Raw genomic sequence first — 23639 nt, forward strand, 5'->3', positions numbered from 1 at the left:
GGCCGACGACCATGTCCGCACGCACCTTGCGGTCAGCCGGTCCAAGCTCAATGGTCATGCCTGGCGGAAGGTAGGGGATGATGTTGAGTGGATAGTTCGCCATTGGAGTGGTGGAGGGAGCAGGAGCAGAGGCGTGCCCAGACTGTAGGAAGGAAGAATGCGTATCGTCCGCCTCGTGTATTGATTTTGGAACCCAGACTCCTCGGCGCTTGTGCAAAAATTTCTGGCAGGCATCCACCGAGTGGCCACCGTGGCCGCAGGATGAACATCGCACGGCTGAGTGGCACTGGGTGGCAGGTGGGTGTTGAGAGGAAGTAGCAGTTAATTTCTGTGGTAAAATCCCAGACAAGACGCGATCATTATCTTTCCAATGATACTTTCCATGAGCCCCAGCAGTAGAATCTTTGACCGAAGGAAATGTATGATACGTCTCCATTGTATCTACTTTTCCAAACACTTTTGCCCTTGTTTTGGACTCTAACATGTATGATTTGAATGGAACTAACCCGGACTGACATTGTTTTCAGCAGAATTGCCATGGTGTTGTTTTATGTGCAGAAAACAAATATTCTCGGAATGACCTGAAACTCCACGGAACATCTTAGAAAAAATAAAAAAAATCCCCGTCAAAGATGAAGACCATGGGGGCCCACACCCTTCTCATGAGGGTGGGGGCGCCCGCCCTAGGGCGCAACCCCCTACCTCGTGGGCCCCCTGGAAACCCTCCGACACCAACTCCAACTCTATATATTTGATTTCGGAGAGAAAAAACAGAGAGAAGAAATCATCGCGTTTTACGATACGGAGCCACCGCCAAGCCCTAAAACCTCTCGGGAGGGCTGATCTGGAGTCCGTTCGGGGCTCCGGAGAGGGGGATTCACCGCCGTCATCATCATCAACCATCCTCCATCACCAATTTCATGATGCTCACCATTGTGAATGAGTAATTCCATCGTAGGCTTGCTGGACGGTGATGGATTGGATGAGATTTATCATGTAATCGAGTTAGTTTTGTAAGGGTTTGATCCCTAGTATCCATTATGTTCTGAGATTGATGTTGCTATGACTTTGCTATGCTTAATGCTTCTCACTAGGGCCCGAGTGCCATGATTTCAGATCTGAACCTATTATGTTTTCATGAATATATGTGAGTTCTTGATCCTATCTTGCAAGTCTATAGTCACCTACTATGTGTTATGATCCGGCAACCCCGAAGTGACAATAATCGGGACCACTCCCAGTGATGACCATAGTTTGAGGAGTTCATGTATTCATTATGTGCTAATGCTTTGTTCCGGTTCTCTATTAAAAGGAGGCCTTAAAATCCCTTAGTTTCCAATAGGACCCCGCTGCCATGGGAGCGTAGGACAAAATATGTCATGCAAGTTCTTTTCCATAAGCATGTATGACTATATACGGAATACATGCCTACATTTCATTGATGAATTGGAGCTAGTTCTGTGTCACCCTATGTTATGACTATTACATGATGAACCGCATCTGGCATAATTATCCATCACTGATCCGGTGCCTACGAGTTTTCCATATACTGGTTTACGCTTATTTACTTACCCGCTGCTACTGTTACAATCACTACAAAATACCAAAAACATTACTTTTGTTGTCTTTACTTTTGTTGCCGGTACCACCACTATCATATTACTTTGCTACTAAACACTTTGCTGCAGATACTAAGTTTCCAGGTGTGGTTGAATTGACAACTCAGCTGCTAATACTTGAGAATATTATTTGGCTCCCCTTGTATCGAATCAATAAATTTGGGTTGAATACTCTACCCTCGAAAGCTGTTGCGATCCCCTATACTTGGGGGTTATCAAGACTAATTTCTGGCGCCGTTGCCGGGGAGCATAGCTCTATTCTTTGAGTCACTTGGGATTTATATCTGCTGGACACTATGAAGAACTTGAGAGATCCAAAAACCAAGATCTATCCCTCAACTATGAGGGGAAGTAAGGAACTGCCATCTAGCTCTGCACTTGATTCACCTTCTATTATGAGTAAGTTAACGACACCTACACCTGCTTCTGCTATTCGTTCTGATATGTCGCATGTTATTGATGATGCCACTTCTGCTATGCATGATACTTATGATGAAACTGCTTCTATGCCTGATACTACTGTGCCCCTTGGTGAATTTATTGATGAACAAATTGCTAGGGCTAGAGAAAAAGAAATTATTGAATCTGAATATGATGATGATAGTGATGATGAAAATATGTCTGTTATTCCTGAGGGTTATCTTTTTGATATGGAATCTTCTGCCGCTATTTTAGCTTGCAAAGATAGATATGAGCTTAAGAGGTTATTAATTAAATGGAACAAAGAATCACTTAGAGATAAAATGAAACCCGATCCTGCTTTTGCTACTTCACCTATTTGTGTTCCTGATAAGGATTATGAATTCTCCATTGATCCTAAAAACGTGGAACAGCAGGACAGGAAATGGTTCAAAATAAAGGCCGGGAGGGCGTGACGTCACGTTATTAAAGTTGTCAGCAGATTGGATTCATGAAAGTGCTATACCCTCTACGGCTGTGTGTTGTAGATCCGGACACGTTTGTTTCATCCGAAGACTATTTTTTGGAGTTCGGAAGGAGGAACCCGCCTTGTAATGTCGAAGACAGCACTACGCGTCGGATACCTTGTCATTGAAGCCAGGTTCAGGGGCTACTGAGGGAGTCCTGGACTAAGGGGTCCTTGGGCGTCCGTCCTGTTGTCTATGGGCCGGACTGATGGGCTGTGAATATACGAAGACCGAAGACTACACTCGTGTCCGGATAGGACTCTCCTTGGCATGGAAGGCAAGCTTGGCGAACAAATATGAAGATTCCATCTTATGTAACTGATTCTATGTAACCCTAGATCCCCCCGGTGTCTATATAAACCGGAGGGTTTAGGCCGAATAGGATATACTCAATACCGTAGTCATACAGGCTAGACTTCTAGGGTTTAGCTATTATGATCTCATGGTAGATCAACTCTTCTAACACTCATATTCATCAAGATCAATCAAGCAGGAAGTAGGGTATTACCTCCATAGAGAGGGCCCGAACCTGGGTAAACATCGTGTCCCCTGTCTCCTGTTACCATCAACCTTAGACGCACAGTTCGGGACCCCCTACCCGAGATCCGCTGGTTTTGACACCGACAGTCGCCCAGCGAGGACGACAACGAGGAGCCTCACCCACCGAATACAGGGGGACAGAAGAAATTTCCCCCCGAGGTCAAAACGGTGATTTTGATATACGCTACTCACATTCCCAAGTGGGAGAGCAAGCGCACTCTAAAGGACGTCTATGCGATAGAGCATGTCACCCCAAAATTCAACCCATGGTCAGCCTGCCTGATCACCTTCGATCGCAGAGACCATCCGACTAGTATCCGTCACGGAGGCTCAGCCGCGTTGGTCCTCGACCCAATTATCGATGGATTCCACCTTATGCGAGTCCTCATGGACGGCGGTAGTAGTCTAAACTTGCCCTATCAGGACACGGTCCGCAAAATGGATATTTGCTACCTCTTAAGCACTACGTTGGTTTTCCCTTAAAGAGGAAAGGGTGATGCAGCAAAGTAGCATAAGTATTTCCCTCAGTTTTTGAGAACCAAGGTATCAATCCAGTAGGAGGCCACACGCAAGTCCCTCGTACCTACACAAACAAATAAGAACCTCGCAACTAACGCTATAAAGGGGTTGTCAATCCATTCACGATCACTTACGAGAGTGAGATCTGACAGAGATGATAAGATCATATTTTTGGTGTTTTTATGATAAAGATTAAAAGTAAAGATTTCAAAATAAAAGGTAATGGAAATAGCTTGTTGACGGAAGATTAATATGATGGAGAATAGACCCAGGGGGCATAGGTTTCACTAGTGGCTTCTCTCAAGATAGCATAAGTATTACGGTGGGTGAACAAATTACTGTCGAGAAATTGATAGAAAAGCGAATAATTATGAGAATATCTAGGCATGATCATGTATATAGGCATCACGTCTGCGACAAGTAGACCGACTCATGCCTGCATCTACTACTATTACTCCACACATCGATCGCTATCCAGCATGCATCTAGAGTATTAAGTTCATAAGAACAGAGTAACGCATTAGGTAAGATGACATGATGTAGAGGGATAAACTCAAGCAATATCATATAAACCCCATCTTTTTATCCTCGATGGCAACAATACAATACGTGTCGTTTCCCTTTCTGTCACTGGGATCGAGCACCACAAGATTGAACCCAAAGCTAAGCACTTATCCCATTGCAAGAAAGATCAATCTAGTAGGCCAAACCAAACTAATAATTCAAAGAGACTTGCAAAGGTAACCAATCATACATAAAAGATTCCAGAGAAGAATCAAATATTGTTCATAGATAGACTTGATCATAAACCCACAATTCATCGGATCTCGACAAACACACCGCAAAAAGAGTTACATCAAATAGATCTCCAAGAAGATCGAGGAGAACTTTGTATTGAGATTCAAAGAGAGAGAAGAAGCCATCTAGCTAATAGCTATGGACCCAAAGGTCTGGAGTAAACTACTCACACATCATCGGAGGGGCCATGGAGTTGATGTAGAGGCCCTCCGTGATCGATGCCCCCTCCGGCGGAGCTCCGGAAAAGGCCCCAAGATGGGATCTCTTGGGTACAGAAGGTTGCGGCGGTGGAAATAGGGTTTCGTGGTGCTCCTGGTTGTTTTTAGGGTATATGAGTATATATAGGAGGAATAAGTAGGTCGGTTGAGCCACGAGGGGCCCACGAGGGAGGAGGGCGCGCCCCCTGCCTCATGGACTCCTTGTTTGTTTCTTGACGTCCACTCCAATTCCTCTGGATCACGTTTGTTCCAAAAATCATGTTCCCATTCCGTTTGGATTCCGTTTGATATTCCTTTTTTGTGAAACACTAAAATAGGCAAAAAATACATCAATTTGCATTGGGCCTTGGGTTAATAAGTTAGTCCCAAAAATAATATAAAAGTGTAAAATAAATCCAATTAACATCCAAAACAGATAATATAGTAGCATGGAACAATCAAAAATTATAGATACGTTGGAGACGTATCAAGCATCCCCAAGCTTAATTCCTGCTCATCCTCGAGTAGGTAAATGATAAAAACCGAATTTTTGATGTGGAATGCTACCTAGCATAATTCTCAATGTAATTCTCTTTATTGTGGCATGAATATTCAGATCCAAAAGATTCAAGACAAAAGTTTAATATTGACATAACCTTCAAGCATACTAACTAAGAAATTATGTCTTCTCAAAATAACATGGCAAAAGGATGTTCATCCCTACAAAATCATATAGTTTGGTCATGCTCCATTTTTGTCACACAAGAATGCTCTCATCATGCACAACCCCGATGATAATCCAAGCAATTGTTTCACACTTTAGTAATCTCAAACTTTTTCAACTTTCACGCAATACATGAGCGTGAGCCATGGATATAGCACTGTGGGTGGAATAGAATATGATGATGGGGGTTATGTGGAGAAGACAAAAAAGGAGAAAGTCTCACATCGACGCGGCTAATCAATGGGCTAGGGAGATTCCCATCAATTGATGCCAATGCAAGGAGTAGGGATTGCCATGCAACGGATGCACTAGAGCTATAAATGTATGAAAGCTCAACAAAAGAAACTAAGTGGGTGTGCATCCAACTTGCTTGCTCACGAAGACCTAGGGCATTTGAGGAAGCCCATTTTTGGAATATACAAGCCAAGTTCTATAGTGAAAAATTCCCACTAGTATATGAAAGTGACAAAACAAGAGACTCTCTATCATAAAGATCATGGTGCTACCTTGACGCACAAGTGTGGAAAAAAGGATAGTAGCATTGCCCCTTTTTTTGGGCCTTCCCTTTTTTATTTGGTCTTTCTCTTTTTTGGGACAATGCTCTATTAATGATGATCATCACACTTCTATTTATTTACAACTCAATGATTACAACTCGATACTAGAACAAAGTATGACTCTATATGAATGCCTCCGGCGGTGTACCGGGAAGGGCAATGAATCAAGAGTGACATGTATGGAAAATTATGAACAGTGGCTTTGCCACAAATACGATGTCAACTACATGATCATGCAAGGCAATATGACAATGATGATGTGTGTCATGATAAATGGAAGGTGTAAAGTTGCATGGCAATATATCTCGGAATGGCTATGGAAATGCCATAATAGGTAGGTATGGTGGCTGTTTTGAGGAAGATATAATGAGGTTTATGTGTGACAGAGCGTATCATATCACGGGGTTTGGATGCACCGGCGAAGTTTGCAACAACTCTCAAGGTGAGAAAGGGCAATGCACGGTACCGAAGTGGCTAGCAATGATGGAAGGGTGAGAGTGCGATGGAGTCAACATTAGTCATAAAGAACTCACATACTTATTGAAAAAATCTACAAGTCCTCAAAAACCAAGCATTACGCGCATGCTCCTAAGGGGGTAGATTGGTAGGAAAATACCATCGCTCGTCCCCGACCGCCACTCATAAGGAAGACAATCAAATAACACCTCATGTTTCAAATTTGTTACACAACGGTCACCATACGTGCATGCTACGGGACTTGCACCCTTCAACGCAAGTATTTCTCAAATTCACAACTACTCAACTAGCACACTCTAATATTACCACCTTTATATCTCAAAACAATTATCAAGTATCAAACTTCTCCTATTACTCAATGCACTTTTTATGAAAGTTTTTTTATACCGATCTTGGATGCCTATCATATTAGGACTAAATTCATAACCAAAGAAAATTACCATGCTATTCTAAGGGACTCTCAAAAAATATAAGTGAAGCATGAGAGATCAATAATTTCTATAAAATAAAACCACCACCGTGCTCTAAAAGATATAAGCGAAGCACTAGAGCAAAATTATCTAGCTCAAAAGGTATAAGTGAAGCACATAGAGTATTCTAATAAATACCAATTCATGTGTGTATCTCCCAAAAGGTGTGTACAGAAAGGATGATTGTGGTAAACTAAAAGGCAAAGACTCAAATCATACAAGACGCTCCAAGCAAAACACATATCATGTGGCGAAAATATAGCTCCAAGTAAAGTTACCGATGGACGAAGATGAAAGAGGGGATGCCTTCTGGGGCATCCCCAAGCTTAGGCTTTAGGTTGTCCTTGTATTTTACCTTGGGGTGCCTTGGTCATCCACAATCTTAGGCTTTTGCCTCTCCTTGTTCCATAATCCATCAAATCTTTACCCAAAACTTGAAAACTTCATAACACAAAACTTAAAACAAAATCTCGTGAGCTCCATTAGTAAAAGAAAACAAACCACCACTTCAAGGTACTGTAATGAACTCATTATTTATTTATATTGGTGTTAAATCTACTGTATTCCAAATTTCCTATGGTTCATAAACTTTATTACTAGCCATATATTAATCAAAATAAGCAAACAACACACGAAAAACAGAATCTGTCAAAAACAGAACAGTCTGTAGTAATCTGTAGGTTTCGAATACTTATGGAACCCCAAAAATTCTAAAATAAATTGCTGGACGTGAGGAATTTATCTATTAATCATCTTCAAAAAGAATTAACTAAATATTAAAAAATGGCAGCAAATCTCGTGAGCGCTAAGTTTCTATTTTTTACAGCAAGATCGCAAAGACTTTCCCCAAGTCTTCCCAAAGGTTCTACTTGGCACAAACACTAATTAAAAGCATAAAATCACATATAAACAGAGGCTAGATTAATTATTTATTACTAAACATAACCAAAAATCAAGGAACAAAAATAAAATTGGGTTGCCTCCCAACAAGCGCTATCGTTTAACACCCCTAGCTAGGCATAAAAGCAACGATAGATCTAGGTATTGTTATCTTTGGTATGCAATCCATAAGTGGCTATCATAATAGATTAATAAGGTAATTTAATTTTCTTTCTAGTAAAGTGTTCCATGCCCTTCCTTAACGGAAATTGGAATCTAATATTCCCTTCTTTCATATCAATAATTGCACCAATCGTTCTAAGGAAAGGTCTGCCAAAAATAATAGGACATGAAGGATTGCAATCAATATCACGAACAATGAAATCTACGGGCACATAATTCCTATTTTCAACAATAATAACAGCATTAATTCTTCCCATAGGTTTCTTATTGGTGGAATCTGCAAGATGCAAGTTTAAAGAACAATCATCAAATTCACGGAAACCTAGCAAATCACACAAAGTTTTAGGAATCGTGGAAACACTAGCACCCAAATCACATAAAGCAAAGCATTCATGATCTTTAATTTTAATTTTAATAGTAGGTTGCCACTCATCATAAAGTTTTCTTGGGATAGAAACTTTCAATTCAAGCTTTTCTTCATAAGATTGCATTAAAGCATCAACGATATGTTTAGTAAAAGCTTTATTTTGACTATAAGCATGCGGAGAATTTAGCGCGGATTGCAACAAGGAAATACAATCTATCAAAGAGCAATTATCATAATTAAATTCCTTGAAATCCAAGATAGTGGGTTCATTGTTATGTAAAGATTTGACCTCTCCAATCCCACTTTTATCAATTTTTGCATCAAGATCTAAAAACTCCGAATCATTGGGACGCCTTCTAACTAAAGTTGACTCATCTCCAGCCCATCATTATCAAGATTCATATTTCAAAACAAATATTTAATAGGGGACACATCAATAACTTTTAGATCTTCATCATTATTATCATGGAAACTAGAAGAACATGCTTTCACAAAGCAATCTTTTTTTTTGCACACATCCTAGCGGTTCTTTCTTTGCACTAATCAATGGAAATTCTCATAGATTTGAGAGACTCATTGATATCATGCTTAGCTGGAATAGATCTAAGTTTCAAATAATCAACATCAAGAGAAATTCCATCCACGTTCCTAGCCAACTCATCAATCTTAGACAATTTTTCTTCAATCAAAGCATTGAAATTCTTCTGCGAACTAATAAATTCTTTAATATTATATTAAAAATCAGAGGGCATCTTATTATAATTTCCATAAGAATTGTTGTAGTAATTACCATAATTATTAGAGGAATTACTAGGAAACGGCCTAGGATTAAAATTACCTCTATACGCGTTATTACCAAAATTGTTCCTACCAACAAAACAGATAATATAATTTCACAAGATTCAGCATCGGTAAGAGGAGCAATCAGAGTGCTAATAAAATCATTATTGTTGGTATTGGAAAAATCACACAATTTAGTATTATATTGAGCCATCATGACAAGCAAGCAATCCAACACACAAGCAAACAAGAAACAAGCAAAAAGAGGCGAATTGGAAAAGAGAAGGGGAATGGAAAAAGAGGGCGAATAAAATGGCAAGGATGAAGTGGGGGAGAGGAAAACGAGAGGCAAATGGCAAATAATGTAATGCGAGGGATAAGAGTTTGTGATGGGTACTTGGTATGTCTTGACTTGTGCGTAGCCTCCCCGGCAACGGCGCCAGAAATCCTTCTTGCTACCTCTTGAGCACTGTGATACATCTCCAACGTATCTATAATTTATGAAGTATTCATGCTATTATATTATCTGTTTTGGATGTTTATGGGCTTTATTAAACACTTTTATATTATTTTTGGGACTAACCTATTAACCGGAGGCCCAGCCCAAATTGTTGTTTTCCTGACTATTTCAGTGTTTTAAAGAAAAGGAATATCAAACGGAGTCCAAAAGGAATGAAACCTTTGGGAGAGTTATTTTTGGAACGGAAGCAATCCAGGAGACTTGGAGTAGACGTCAGAGAAGCTTCGAGGAAGCCACGAGGCAGGGAGGCATGCCCTACCCCCTTGGGCGCGCCCCCACCCTCGTGGCCCCTCGTGGCTCCCCTGACCGATGTTTTCGCCTATATATGTCCATATACCCTAAAAACATTGGGGAGCAGAATAGATTGGGAGTTCCGCCGCCACAAGCCTCCGTAGCCACCGAAAACCAATCTAGACCCGTTTCGGCACCCTGCTAGAGGGGGGAATCCCTCTCCGGTGGCCATCTTCATCATCCCGGCGCTCTCCATGATGAGGAGGGAGTAGTTCACCCTCGGAGCTAAGGGTATGTACCAGTAGCTATGTGTTTGATCTCTCTCTCTCTCTCGTGTTCTTGAGTCGGCATGATCTTGATGTATCACGAGCTTTGCTATTATAGTTGGATATTATGATGTTTCTCCCCCTCCACTCTCTTGTGATGAATTGAGTTTTCCCTTTGAAGTTATCTTATCGGATTGAGTCTCTAAGGATTTGAGAACACTTGATGTATGTCTTGCATGTGCTTATCTGTGGTGACAATGGGATATCTATGTGATCCACTTGATGTATGTTTTGGTGATCAACTTGCGAGTTCCATGACCTCATGAACTTACGCATAGGGGTTGGCACACGTTTTCGTCTTGACTCTCCGGTAGAAACTTTGGGGCACACTTTGAAGTTCTTTGTGTTGGTTGAATAGATGAAACTGAGATTGTGTGATGCATATCGTATAATCATACCCACGGATACTTGAGGTGACATTGGAGTATCTAGGTGACATTAGGGTTTTGGTTGATTTGTGTCTTAAGGTGTTATTCTAGTACGAATTCTATGATAGATTGAACGGAAAGAATAGCTTCGTGTTATTTTACTAGGGACTCTTGAATAGATCGATCAGAAAGGATAACTTTGAGGTGGTTTCGTACCCTACCATAATCTCTTCGTTTGTTCTGCGCTATTAGTGACTTTGGAGTGACTCTTTGTTGCATGTTGAGGGACAGTTATATGATCCAATTATGTTATTATTGTTGAGAGAACTTGCACTAGTGAAAGTATGAACCCTAGGCCTTGTTTCCTAGCATTGCAATACCGTTTACGCTCACTTTTATCATTAGTTACCTTGCTGTTTTTATATTTTCAGATTACAAATACTCATATCTATCATCCAATTGCACTTGTATCACCATCTCTTCGCCGAACTAGTGCACCTATACAATTTACCATTGTATTGGGTGTGTTGGGGACACAAGAGACTCTTTGTTATTTGGTTGCAGGGTTGTTTGAGAGAGACCATCTTCAACCTACGCCTCCCACGGACTGATAAACCTTAGGTCATCCACTTGAGGGAAATTTGCTACTGTCCTACAAACCTCTGCACTTGGAGGGCCAACAACATCTACAAGAAGAAGGTTGCGTAGTAGACATCAATCTCTTTTCTGGCGCTGTTGCCGGGGAGGTTAGTGCTTGAAGGTATATCTTTAAATCTTGCAATTGAATCTTTTAGTTTCTTGTTTTATCACTAATTTAGTTTATAAAAGAAAACTACAAAAAAATGGAATTGAGGATGCCTCATATGCTTCATCTTTTTAATGTCTTTCGTGAAAATATGGATTCCGATAATTAATTGTGCCAAAGTGTTAGAAGAAGAATGCATTAAAATGTTTGGCACTAAATATTTTAATGATGAGCATGATTGCAATGTTGTTAGTATGAATTCTTTGAATATCCATGATGCTAATGATATGCAAAGCCACAAGCTTGGGGATGCTATGTTTGATGAACATGATATTTTTTGACCCCCAAGTTTTGATGAGCAAATTTACGATGATGAAAGAATGCCTCCTATCTATGGTGATTATTGTGATGACACGTATGCTATAAAGAATAATGATAACCATGAAACTTGTCATCTTGATTTCAATTTTCAATCCCATGATAGTTATTTTGTTGAATTTTCTCCCACTATTCCGAATGAGAAGAATTTTGCTTATGTGGAGAGTACTAAATTTTCTATGCTTATGAATCATGAAAAGAATGCTTTGTGTGATGGTTATATTATTGAATTCATTCATAATGCTAGTGAAAATTATTATGAGAGAGGAACATATGCTTTTACATATTGCAATAATATCAAGTTTCCTCTTTATGTGCTTAAAATCTTGAAGTTATGCTTGTTTTGCTTTCCTATGCTAGTTGATTCTTATTCCCATAAGTTGTTTTCTCACAAAATCCCTGTGCATAGGAAGTGGGTTAGACTTAAATGTGCTAGTCATATTCGTCATGATGCTCTCTTTATGTTTCAATCCTTATCTTTTATGTGAGCATCATTGAAATCGTCATGCCTAGCTAGGGGCATTAAATGATAGCACTTGTTGGGAGGCAACCCAACTTTATTTTTGTTCCTTGCCTTTTGTTTCTGTTTAGTAATAAATAATCAGGGACGTATCTGAGAATTTGGGGGCCCAGTGCAAAATCAAAGATTAGGCCCAGTCATTAAGAAAAATAATTGGGAAAGATGTTTTTAAGAATTACCATATGTGCAACATAATTTTTTCAAGAACTATATGTTGCAAAAACTGCAAATTATGAATTAATCTCTACTAATCTATATTTTAGTTGGACCAAGCAATCTTTCTAGAACTTCTTTGCACAAAATCTTCAAGTTTATCTCCATTAGAAAATGAGCACAATTTATTTTAAAAATATTTCCCATCTGTTCCATTTTCATTAAAATGAAACCACAAAAAGAGACCACGACCCTTTGGTTGTTGAAGTTCTACTGTAACGAGTCAGAAAAAAATTAATCTTATATTTTCATAGCAACCGAAGTCACTAGTTTTAAAAAGAAGTCACTAGTTTTAAATAGACATGGTACTACTCCTCAAGTGGTCCCATCAATGCTGCAATTGGGAAGACCAAAGGAAAATAGTGAAGAAGGATGCGTTCCCAAGGAAGTAATGAGTGGAGAGAAGAACAAAAGACCTGGTCCAATTCTCAAGAAGTAATTACTCCCCGTAGTGTCCTGCATTTCGCTAATTTCTTAATTAATTAATTAATTAATGTAGCAGTAAAATTTAATTTGGGGCCCCAATATTTCGAGGGGCCCTGTGCAGTTGCACATCCCGCACTTGTGCCTCGTACGTGCCTGTAAATAATTCATCTAGCTTCTGTTTAGAAGTGGTTTATGTTTTTAATTAGTGTTTGTGCCAAGTAGAACCTTTGGGAAGACTTGGGTGAAGTCTTTGCGATCTTGCTGTAAAAAACATAAACTTTAGCGCTCACGAGATTTGCTGCCATTTTTTAATGGAGAGTTCTATTTAGTTAATTCTTTTTGAAGATGATTAATACATAAATTCCTCACTTCCAGAAATTTATTTTAGAATTTTGGGGGTTCCATAAGTATTCGTAACCTATAGATTACTACAGACTGTTCTGTTTTTGGCAGATTCTGTTTGTCATGTGTTGTTTGCTTATTTTGATGAATCTATGGCTAGTAATAGAGTTTATGAACCATAGAAAAGTTGTAATACAGTAGGTTTAACACCAATATAAATAAAGAATGAGTTCATTACAGTACCTTGAAGTGATGGTTTGTTTTCTTTTACTAACGGAGCTCACGAGTTTTCTGTTAAGCTTTGTGTTGTGAAGTTTTCAAGTGTTGGGTAAAGATTCGATGGACTATGGAATAAGGAGTGGAAAGATCCTAAGCTTGGGGATGCCCAAGGCACCCCAAGGTAATATTCAAGGACAACCAAGAGCCTAAGCTTGCGGATGCCCCGGAAGGCATCCCCTCTTTCGTCTTCGTTCATCGGTAACTTTACTTGGAGCTATATTTTTATTCACCACATGATATGTGTTTTGCTTGGAGCATCAATTTATTTTGTTAGGATTTGCTTTCTGTTATTTAGAACAATGTTTTGCATCTTTTATTTCAATAAAAGTGGCATTGATGGCCTTTACTATGCTTATTTTACAAGTCTTCATGTTGCTGTTTGAAAACAGAAAGTTTACCACTGTTGCAAAAAATCCCTAGAAAAGTCAGAATGTATAAAATGTTGAAACCTTTTACATAATAAGCTCTGATAAATTTACTTCAGTGGTAATTTTCTTTCATAATTTTTGGAGCTAGGGAAGTATGGATCTTGCTGCATTCTTCACAGACTGTCCTGTTTAGGCAGATTGCTGTTATGTTTGCATTGTTTGCATATGTTTGCTTGTTTAATGATTCTATTTGAGGATAGGACTATTAAATATGCGGAGGCATTTAGTATGCAATGTTGATTAATAATTTTAGTGATTTGCTACAGAAGAGTATGATAAGGTTTTTGCATTGGTTTATACTAACTTATCTCACGAGTCCTTGTTGAGTTTTGTGTGGATGAAGCTTTTGAGATTTAGGGAGACCGTGATGTGAGAGGAATTAAGGAGACACAAAATATCAAGCTTGGGGATGCCCAAGGCATCCCAAGATAATATTTCAAGAAGTCTCAAGCATCTAAGCTTGGGGATGCCCCGGTTGGCATCCCACCTTTCTTCTTCAACAACTATCAGTTAGTATCGGTTGATCCTAAGTTTTTGCTTCTTCACATGATGTTTGCTATTCTTAGATGTCATTTTATTTTGTTTTGCTTGCTATTTGAATAAAGTATCAAGATCTGAAATTATTAAATGGGAGAGTCTTCACATAGCTAAATAATTATTTAACTACTCATTGATCTTCACTTATATCTTTCAGAGTAGTTTGTTATTCATTCACGTGCTTCACATATATCCTATGAGTAAATGGTTGAATGAATTGAATATAATAAATCTGAAATTATATATGTTTCATATGCTTATCCCATGGGGAGTAATGACTTCACATATAAGAAGTGGAGGTGGTAAATTTATTGAAGGTTAGCAAACATTGTATTGGTCACTTGAACAATTCATGAAAGAATAATGAGGGAAGAGAGATTTCACATATAAATATACTATCTTGGACATCTTTTGTAATTGTGAGCACTCATGAAAATATGACATGTTAAAAGGTTGATGTTGGACAAGGAAGACAACGTAATGGGTTATGTTTTCTTATATCTGAAATAAAGTATATTGTCATGGATTATTCAACATGTTGAGCTTGCCTTTCCCCCTCATGCTAGCCAAATTCTTTGCACCAAGTAGAGATACTACTTGTGCTTCCAAACATCCCTTAAACCAGTATTGCCATGAGAGTCCACCATACCTACCTATGGATTGAGTAAGATCCTTCAAGCAAGTTGTCATCGGTGCATGCAATAAAAATTGCTCTCTAAATATGTATGATCTATTAGTGTGGAGAAAATAAGCTTTATACGTTCTTGTGATGTGGAAGCAATAAAAGCGACGGACTGCATAATAAAGGTCCCTATCACAAGTGGCAATATAAAGTGATGTTCTTTCGTATTAATATTTTGTGCATCCAACTATAAAAGCGCATGACAACCTCTGCTTCCCTCTGCGAAGGGCCTATCTCTTATTCTTGTCTTATACCTTATGCAAGAGTCATGGTGATCTTCACCTTTCCTTTTTACATTTTATCCTTTGGCAAGCACATTGTGTTGGAAGGATCCTGATATATATATATATCCAATTGGATGTAAGGCATCATGAACTATTATTGTTGACATTACCCTTGAGGTAAAAGGTTGGGAGGCGAATCTATAAGCCCCTATCTTTCTATGTGTCTGATTAAAACTTTGAACCCATAAATATCACATGAGTGTTAGCAATTGTGAAAGACTAAATGATAGTTGAGTATGTGAAGTTTGCTGAATGAAAGCTCTGACATAGACCCTTCCTGAAAATAAGATGAATTGTAATTGTTTGATGACTAATAACATGGTTTGTTAGTTTTCAAGAAAGTTTATGATCTATACTTTAACATGTGAATAGCTTGTTACTTGATCATGAGAAGACCTATGAGTTGAGCTATTGTTATGATATATAATGATGCTAGAAAAGGTGATTGAAATTACCATTGATCAAACTTGTGCACCTGCTAGCATTCACACTTCATAAATTATTTCTTTAATCATTTACCTACTCGAGGACGAGCAGGAATTAAGCTTGGGGATGCTTATACGTCTCCAACGTATCTATAATTTATGAAGTATTCATGCTATTATATTATCTGTTTTGGATGTTTATGGGCTTTATTAAACACCTTTATATTATTTTTGGACTAACCTATTAACCGGAGGCCCAACCCAAATTGATGTTTTATTGCCTATTTCAGTGTTTTGAAGAAAAGGAATATCAAACAAAGTCCAAATGGAATGAAACCTTCGGGGGAGTTATTTTTTGAACGGAAGCAACCCAGGAGACTTGGAGTAGACGTCAAGGAAGCTTCGAGGGAGCCACGAGGCAGGGAGGCGCGCCCTACCCCCCTGGGCGCGCCCCCACCCTCGTGGGCCCCTTGTGGCTCCCCTGACCGACTTCTTTCGCATATATATATGTCCATATACCCTAAAAACATTGGGGAGCAGAATAGATCGGGAGTTCCGCCGCCAGAAGCCTCCGTAGCCACCGAAAACCAATCTAGACCCGTTCCGACACCCTGCCGGAGGGGGGAATCCCTCTCCGATGGCCATCTTCATCATCCCGGCGCTCTCCATGACGAGGAGTGAGTAGTTCACCCTCGGGGCTGAGGGTATGTACCAGTAGCTATGTGTTTGATCTCTCTGTCTCTCTCGTGTTCTTGAGTCGGCATGATCTTGATGTATCGCGAGCTTTGCTATTATCGTTGGATCTTATGATGTTTCTCCCCCTCCACTCTCTTGTGATGAATTGAGTTTTCCCTTTGAAGTTATCTTATCGGATTGAGTCTTTAAGGATTTGAGAACACTTGATGTATTTCTTGCATGTGCTTATCTGTGGTGACAATGGGATATCATGTGATCCACTTGATGTATGTTTTGGTGATCAACTTGTGAGTTTCGTGACCTCGTGAACTTATGCATAGGGGTTGGCACACGTTTTTGTCTTGACTCTCCGGTAGAAACTTTGGGGCACTCTTTGAAGTTCTTTGTGTTGGTTGAATAGATGAATCTAAGATTGTGTGATGCATATCGTATAATCATACCCACGGATACTTGAGATGACATTGGAGTATCTAGGTGACATTAGGGTTTTGGTTGATTTGTGTCTTAAGGTGTTATTCTAGTATGAACTCTATGATAGATTGAACGGAAAGAATAGCTTCGTGTTATTTTACTAGGGACTCTTGAATAGATCGGTCAGAAAGGATAACTTTGAGGTGGTTTCGTACCCTACCATAATCTCTTCGTTTGTTCTCCGCTATTAGTGACTTTGGAGTGACTCTTTGTTGCATGTTGAGGGATAGTTTGATGTAGGGTAGAACGCTAATCGCCCGATCTTTCACGAAAGGAGCGGATCCCGCGAAGAACACGAGGAACACAAAGAGGGAAACGAGGGAAAACGAGGGAAATCACAAGGGGAAACACAAGAGGAACACTCAAACTAACAAGAACAAGTCACACATGTGCTAGATCCTCGGATACATAGAACGATACACGGTCCACGGACAACTAGGGACGATACAAAAGGGTAATCGGTTCTTCTCCGTGAGGAGGTCTTGATGTTCTTCCCTAAAGAGGGGTCTTGAATCCGCTTGGGGGATCTTCTCCGGTGGAGGCTCGAATCTCCGAGGAGAAGGTAACCAAGTGGATGAGCAAAGCTCTCACACAAAATATGAGCTAATCCTTTCCTAACCCTAGAAAGTTGTACGGGGTGGAGTATATATAGTCTAGGGGGGTAGAAGGGGTACACGGGCCTCGGCCCTTTACTGTGCGCAGACAGGGAGGTCGGACGTCCGGGCGTCGAGCCGGATGTCCGGGCGTTCACGGAGGGCAGGATGTCCGGGCTGTGGAGGCCAGATGTCCGGGCTGGTGAAGCTGGCCATGTTGCTCTCGGGTTCGGGGGTGTCCGGATTTCTGGGCAGGAGGCCGGATATCCGGGACCTCGGGAAGGGCCGGATGTCCGGGCTCGCAGGGCCGGATGTCCAGGGCCTATAGGCACTTGGTGGCTGAGCAGCTGTAGAGGAAGGCGCTCCAGGGCGGATGTCCGGGGCCTTGGCCGGATGTCCGGGGCCTGGGAGATGCTCTTGGCTCCTTCCGTTGGTTCTCCTCATCCGTGGACTTGGGGACTTGTCCGTATTCATGCGCATCTTCGGGAGGACCCTCTTGGTACCTAATTATGCACAACATCTCAGACTTAGGTAGTAGCCATGTCTCATGCATAGAAAGTGGAAGTTCGGAGAGGAGTGAGTTCACCTTATCTTCGATAGCTTTGGCTCGGGCTCGTGTCATTGGTCCAAGTGGTGTCGTTGGAGGTGTAGGTGCGTCCATGGGGATGATCTTGGGATGGTCCGCATCATCTCCCAAGATCCATCCTCGGATCCAAATCCTCATCACCATGGTAGTTCGAGAGATCTTTGATGTTGAAGATGTCGCTCACAGAGTACTTGTCACGAGGAATGTCGATCTTGTAAGTGTTGTTGTTGTAGCGTGCAAGCACCTTGAATGGTCCATCCGCGCGTGGTCGAAGTTTGGACTTGCATTCTTGGGGAAAGCGGTCCTTGCGAAGGTGTAGCCACACGAGGTCTCCAATGTTGAAAATCATAGGGTGCTTGTTGACGTTGAGCTTGGTCGCAAGGCGTTGTACATGGCGCTCGATGGTGTTTCTTGTATCTTCATGCACTTTCTTGAGATGGGTCGCTCGTGCACTTGCGTCCAAATTGATTCGCTCTTGGAGTGGTAGAGGTAGAATATCCAATGGTGACAAAGGGTTGAATCCGTAGACGACCTCGAAAGGGGACTTGTCGGTTGTTGAGTGTCTTGCTCGGTTGTAGGCGAACTCGGCGATGGGTAGACACTCCTCCCACTCCTTGATGTTCTTCTTGATGAGTACACGAGCGGAGAGTGTGTGGTTTCTCACCTCCGTTTGGCCATCGGTTTGAGGATGGTACGCCGTGGAGAAGAGTAGCTTGATTCCGAGCTTGGCGCATAGGGTCTTCCAAATGTAGCTAAGGAACTTGACGTCGCGGTCCGAGACGATGGTCTTTGGCACACCATGGAGACGCAAAAATTCCCTACAAAAGAGATTAGCAACATGTGAAGCATCGTCTATCTTGTGGCAAGGAATAAAATGTGCCATTTTTGAGAAACGTCCACAACAACAAATATGGAATCTTTCCCATTTCGAGTTCTAGGCAAACCAAGTACAAAGTCCATGCTAATGTCTTCCCATGGTTGGTATGGGGTTGGTAAAGGCATATAGAGACCATGAGATTGAGCTTTGGACTTAGCTTTGCAACATGTAGAACACCGGTTGGTGAAATGATTGACGTCCCGAAACATCTTTGGCCAAAAGTAGCTCTTCGAGAGCGTGGTGAACGTCTTGTCGCGTCCGAAGTGTCCCATTAAGCCTCCTCCATGAGATTCCTGCAAAAGCAACAAATGAAGAGAGGACTCAGGAATGCAAAGTTTGTTAGCTCCCATAAGATATCCGTCTTTAATGTAATAGCGTTCCCAAGATGTATTCGACAAACACTTGGCATAAGGAGTAGCAAAAGTTGCATCATGCTCATACAAGTCTTTGATATGCTCGAAGCCAATGACATCTAACTCAAGTTGCGTGACAAGCATGCATATGCGGGAAAGAGCATCCGCTACGATGTTTTCTTTACCCTTGATGTACTTGATGACATAGGTAAAAGACTAAATAAATTCACTCCATTTAGCATGACGCTTGTTCAACTTTGTTTGTTCCTTAAGATAATTGAGAGTCTCATGATCGGTATGAATGGTAAACTCATGGGGACGAAGGTAATGTTCCCATTCATGCAAAACGCGGACTAAAACATATAGCTCTTTGTCATAGATGGGATAATTGAGTTGCGCTCCGGAAAGTTTCTCACTAAAGTAAGCTATGGGGCGCTTCTCTTGCGTTAACACACCTCCTATGCCATTACTGAAGGAAATATGCCCTAGAGGCAATAATTAAGTTATTATTTATTTCCTTATATCATGATAAAGGTTTATTATTCATGCTAGAATTGTATTAACCGGAAACATAATACATGTGTGAATACATAGACAAACAGAGTGTCACTAGTATGCCTCTACTAGACTAGCTCGTTAATCAAAGATGGTTATGTTTCCTAACCATGAACAAAGAGTTGTTATTTGATTAAACGAGGTCACATCATTAGTTGAATGATCTGATTGACATGACCCATTCTATTAGCTTAGCACCCGATCGTTTAGTATGTTGCTATTGCTTTATCCATGACTTATACATGTTCCTATGACTATGAGATTATGCAACTCCCGTTTTCCGGAGGAACACTTTGGGTACTACCAAACGTCACAACGTAACTGGGTGATTATAAAGGAGTACTACAGGTGTCTCCAATGGTCGATGTTGGGTTGGCGTATTTCGAGATTAGGATTTGTCACTCCGATTGTCGGAGAGGTATCTCTGGGCCCTCTCGGTAATACACATCACATAAGCCTTGCAAGCATTACAACTAATATGTTAGTTGTGAGATGATGTATTACGGAACAAGTAAAGAGACTTGCCGGTAACGAGATTGAACTAGGTATTGGATACCGACGATCGAATCTCGGGCAAGTAACATACCGATGACAAAGGGAACAACGTATGCTGTTATGCGGTCTGACCGATAAAGATCTTCGTAGAATATGTAGGAGCCAATATGGGCATCCAGGTCCCGCTATTGGTTATTGACCGGAGACGTGTCTCGGTCATGTCTACATTGTTCTCGAACCCGTAGGGTCCGCACGCTTAAGGTTACGATGACAGTTATATTATGAGTTTATGCTTTTTGATGTACCGAAGGTTGTTCGGAGTCCCGGATGTGATCACGGACATGACGAGGAGTCTCGAAATGGTCGAGACGTAAAGATTGATATATTGGAAGCCTATATTTGGATATCGGAAGTGTTCCGGGTGAAATCGGGATTTTACCGGAATACCGGGAGGGTTACCGGAACCCCCCGGGAACCATATGGGCCATCATGGGCCTTAGTGGAAAGGAGAAAGGGGCAGCCCAAGGGGGCTGCGCGCCTCCCCCCCTTCCCCTAGTCCTATTAGGACTAGGAGAGGTGGCCGGCCACCCCTCTCCCTCTTTCCCCCTTGGGAATCCTAGTTGGAATAGGATTGGGGGGGGGGAGTCCTACTCCCGGTAGGAGTAGGACTCCTCCTGCGCCTCTCCCTCTTGGCCGGCGCCCCCTTCCCCCTTGGCTCCTTTATATACGGAGGCAGGGGCACCTCTAAACACACAAGTTGACACAAGTTGATCCACGTGATCTATTCCTTAGCCGTGTGCGGTGCCCCCTGCCACCATATTCCTCGATAATACTGTAGCGGAGTTTAGGCGAAGCCCTGCTGCTGTAGTTCATCAAGATCGTCACCACGCCGTCGTGCTGACGAAACTCTTCCCCGACACTTTGCTGGATCGGAGTCCGGGGATCGTCATCGAGCTGAACGTGTGCTCGAACTCGGAGGTGCCGTAGTTTCGGTGCTTGATCGGTTGGATCGAGAAGACGTACGACTACTTCCTCTACGTCGTGTCATCGCTTCCGCAGTCGGTCTGCATTGGGTACGTAGACAATACTCTCCCCTCGTTGCTATGCATCACCATGATCATGCATGTGCGTAGGAAAATTTTGAAATTACTACGTTCCCCAACAGTGGCATCCGAGCCTAGGTTTTATGGTTTGATGTTATTTGCACGAGTAGAACACAAGTGAGTTGTGGACGATACAAGTCATACTGCCTACCAGCATGTCATACTTTGGTTCGGCGGTATTGTTGGACGAGACGACCTGGACCAACCTTACGCGTACGCTTACGCGAGACCGGTTCCCTCGACGTGCTTTGCACATAGATGGCTTGCGGGCGACTGTCTCTCCAACTTTAGTTGAACCAAGTATGGCTACGCCCGGTCCTTGAGAAGGTTAAAACGGAGTCTATTTGACAAACTATCGCTGTGGTTTTTGATGCGTAGGTGAGATGAGTTCTTACTTAAGCCCGTAGCAGCCACGTAAAACTTGCAACAACAAAGTAGAGGACGTCTAACTTGTTTTTGCAGGGCATGTTGTGATGTGATATGGTCAAGGCATGATGCTAAATTTTATTGTATGAGATGATCATGTTTTGTAACCGAGTTATCGGCAACTGGCTGGAGCCATATGGTTGTCGCTTTATTGTATGCAATGCAATCGCGATGTAATGCTTTACTTTATTACTAAACGGTAGTGATAGTCGTGGAAGCATAAGATTGGCGAGACGACAACGATGCTACAACGGAGATCAAGGTGTCACGCCGGTGACGATGGTGATCATGACGGTGCTTCGGAGATGGAGATCACAGGCACAAGATGATGATGGCCATATCATATCACTTATATTGATTGCATGTGATGTTTATCTTTTATGCATCTTATCTTGCTTTGATTGACGGTAGCATTATAAGATGATCTCTCACTAAATTATCAAGAAGTGTTCTCCCTGAGTATGCACCGTTGCGAAAGTTCTTCGTGCTGAGACACCACGAGATGATCGGGTGTGATAGGCTCTACGTTCAAATACAACGGGTGCAAAACAGTTGCACACGCGGAATACTCAGGTTATACTTGACGAGCCAAGCATATACAGATATGGCCTCGGAACACGGAGACCGAAAGGTCGAGCGTGAATCATATAGTGGATATGATCAACATAACGATGTTCACCATTGAAAACTACTCCATCTCACGTGATGATCGGTTATGGTTTAGTTGATTTGGATCACGTGATCACTTAGAGGATTAGAGGGATGTCTATCTAAGTGGGAGTTCTTAAGTAAATTTGATTAACTGAACTTAAACTTATCATGAACTTAGTACCTGATAGTATCTTGCTTGTTTATGTTGATTGTAGATAGATGGCTCGTGCTGTTGTTCCGTTAAATTTTAATGCGTTCCTTGAGAAAGCAAAGTTGAAAGATGATGGTAGCAATTACACGGACTGGGTCCGTAACTTGAGGATTATCCTCATTGCTGCACAGAAGAATTACGTTCTGGAAGCACCGCTAGGTGCCAGGCCTGCTGCTAGAGCAACACCAGAAGTTATGAACGTCTGGCAGAGCAAAGCTGATGACTACTCGATAGTTCAGTGTGCCATGCTTTACGGCTTAGAATCGGGACTTCAACGACGTTTTGAACGTCATGGAGCATATGAGATGTTCCAGGAGTTGAAGTTAATATTTCAAGCAAATGCCCGGATTGAGAGATATGAAGTCTCCAATAAGTTCTATAGCTGTAAGATGGAGGAGAACAGTTCTGTCAGTGAGCATATACTCAAAATGTCTGGGTATAATAATCACTTGATTCAATTGGGAGTTACTCTTCCGGATGATTGCGTCATTGACAGAATTCTCCAGTCACTGCCACCAAGCTACAAAAGCTTCGTGATGAACTATAATATGCAAGGGATGAACAAGACTATTCCCGAGCTCTTCGCAATGCTGAAAGCTGCGGAGGTAGAAATCAAGAAGGAGCATCAAGTGTTGATGGTTAACAAAACCACTAGTTTCAAGAAAAAGGGCAAAGGGAAGAAGAAGGGGAACTTCAAGAAGAACAGCAAGCAAGTTGCTGCTCAAGAGAAGAAACCCAAGTCTGGACCTAAGCCTGAAACTGAGTGCTTCTACTGCAAGCAGACTGGTCACTGGAAGCGGAACTGCCTCAAGTATTTGGCGGATAAGAAGGATGGCAAGGTGAACAAAGGTATATATGATATACATGTTATTGATGTGTACC

This window comes from Triticum aestivum, chromosome 6A (assembly GCF_018294505.1).
Source record: "Triticum aestivum cultivar Chinese Spring chromosome 6A, IWGSC CS RefSeq v2.1, whole genome shotgun sequence".
NCBI lineage: Eukaryota > Viridiplantae > Streptophyta > Magnoliopsida > Poales > Poaceae > Triticum > Triticum aestivum.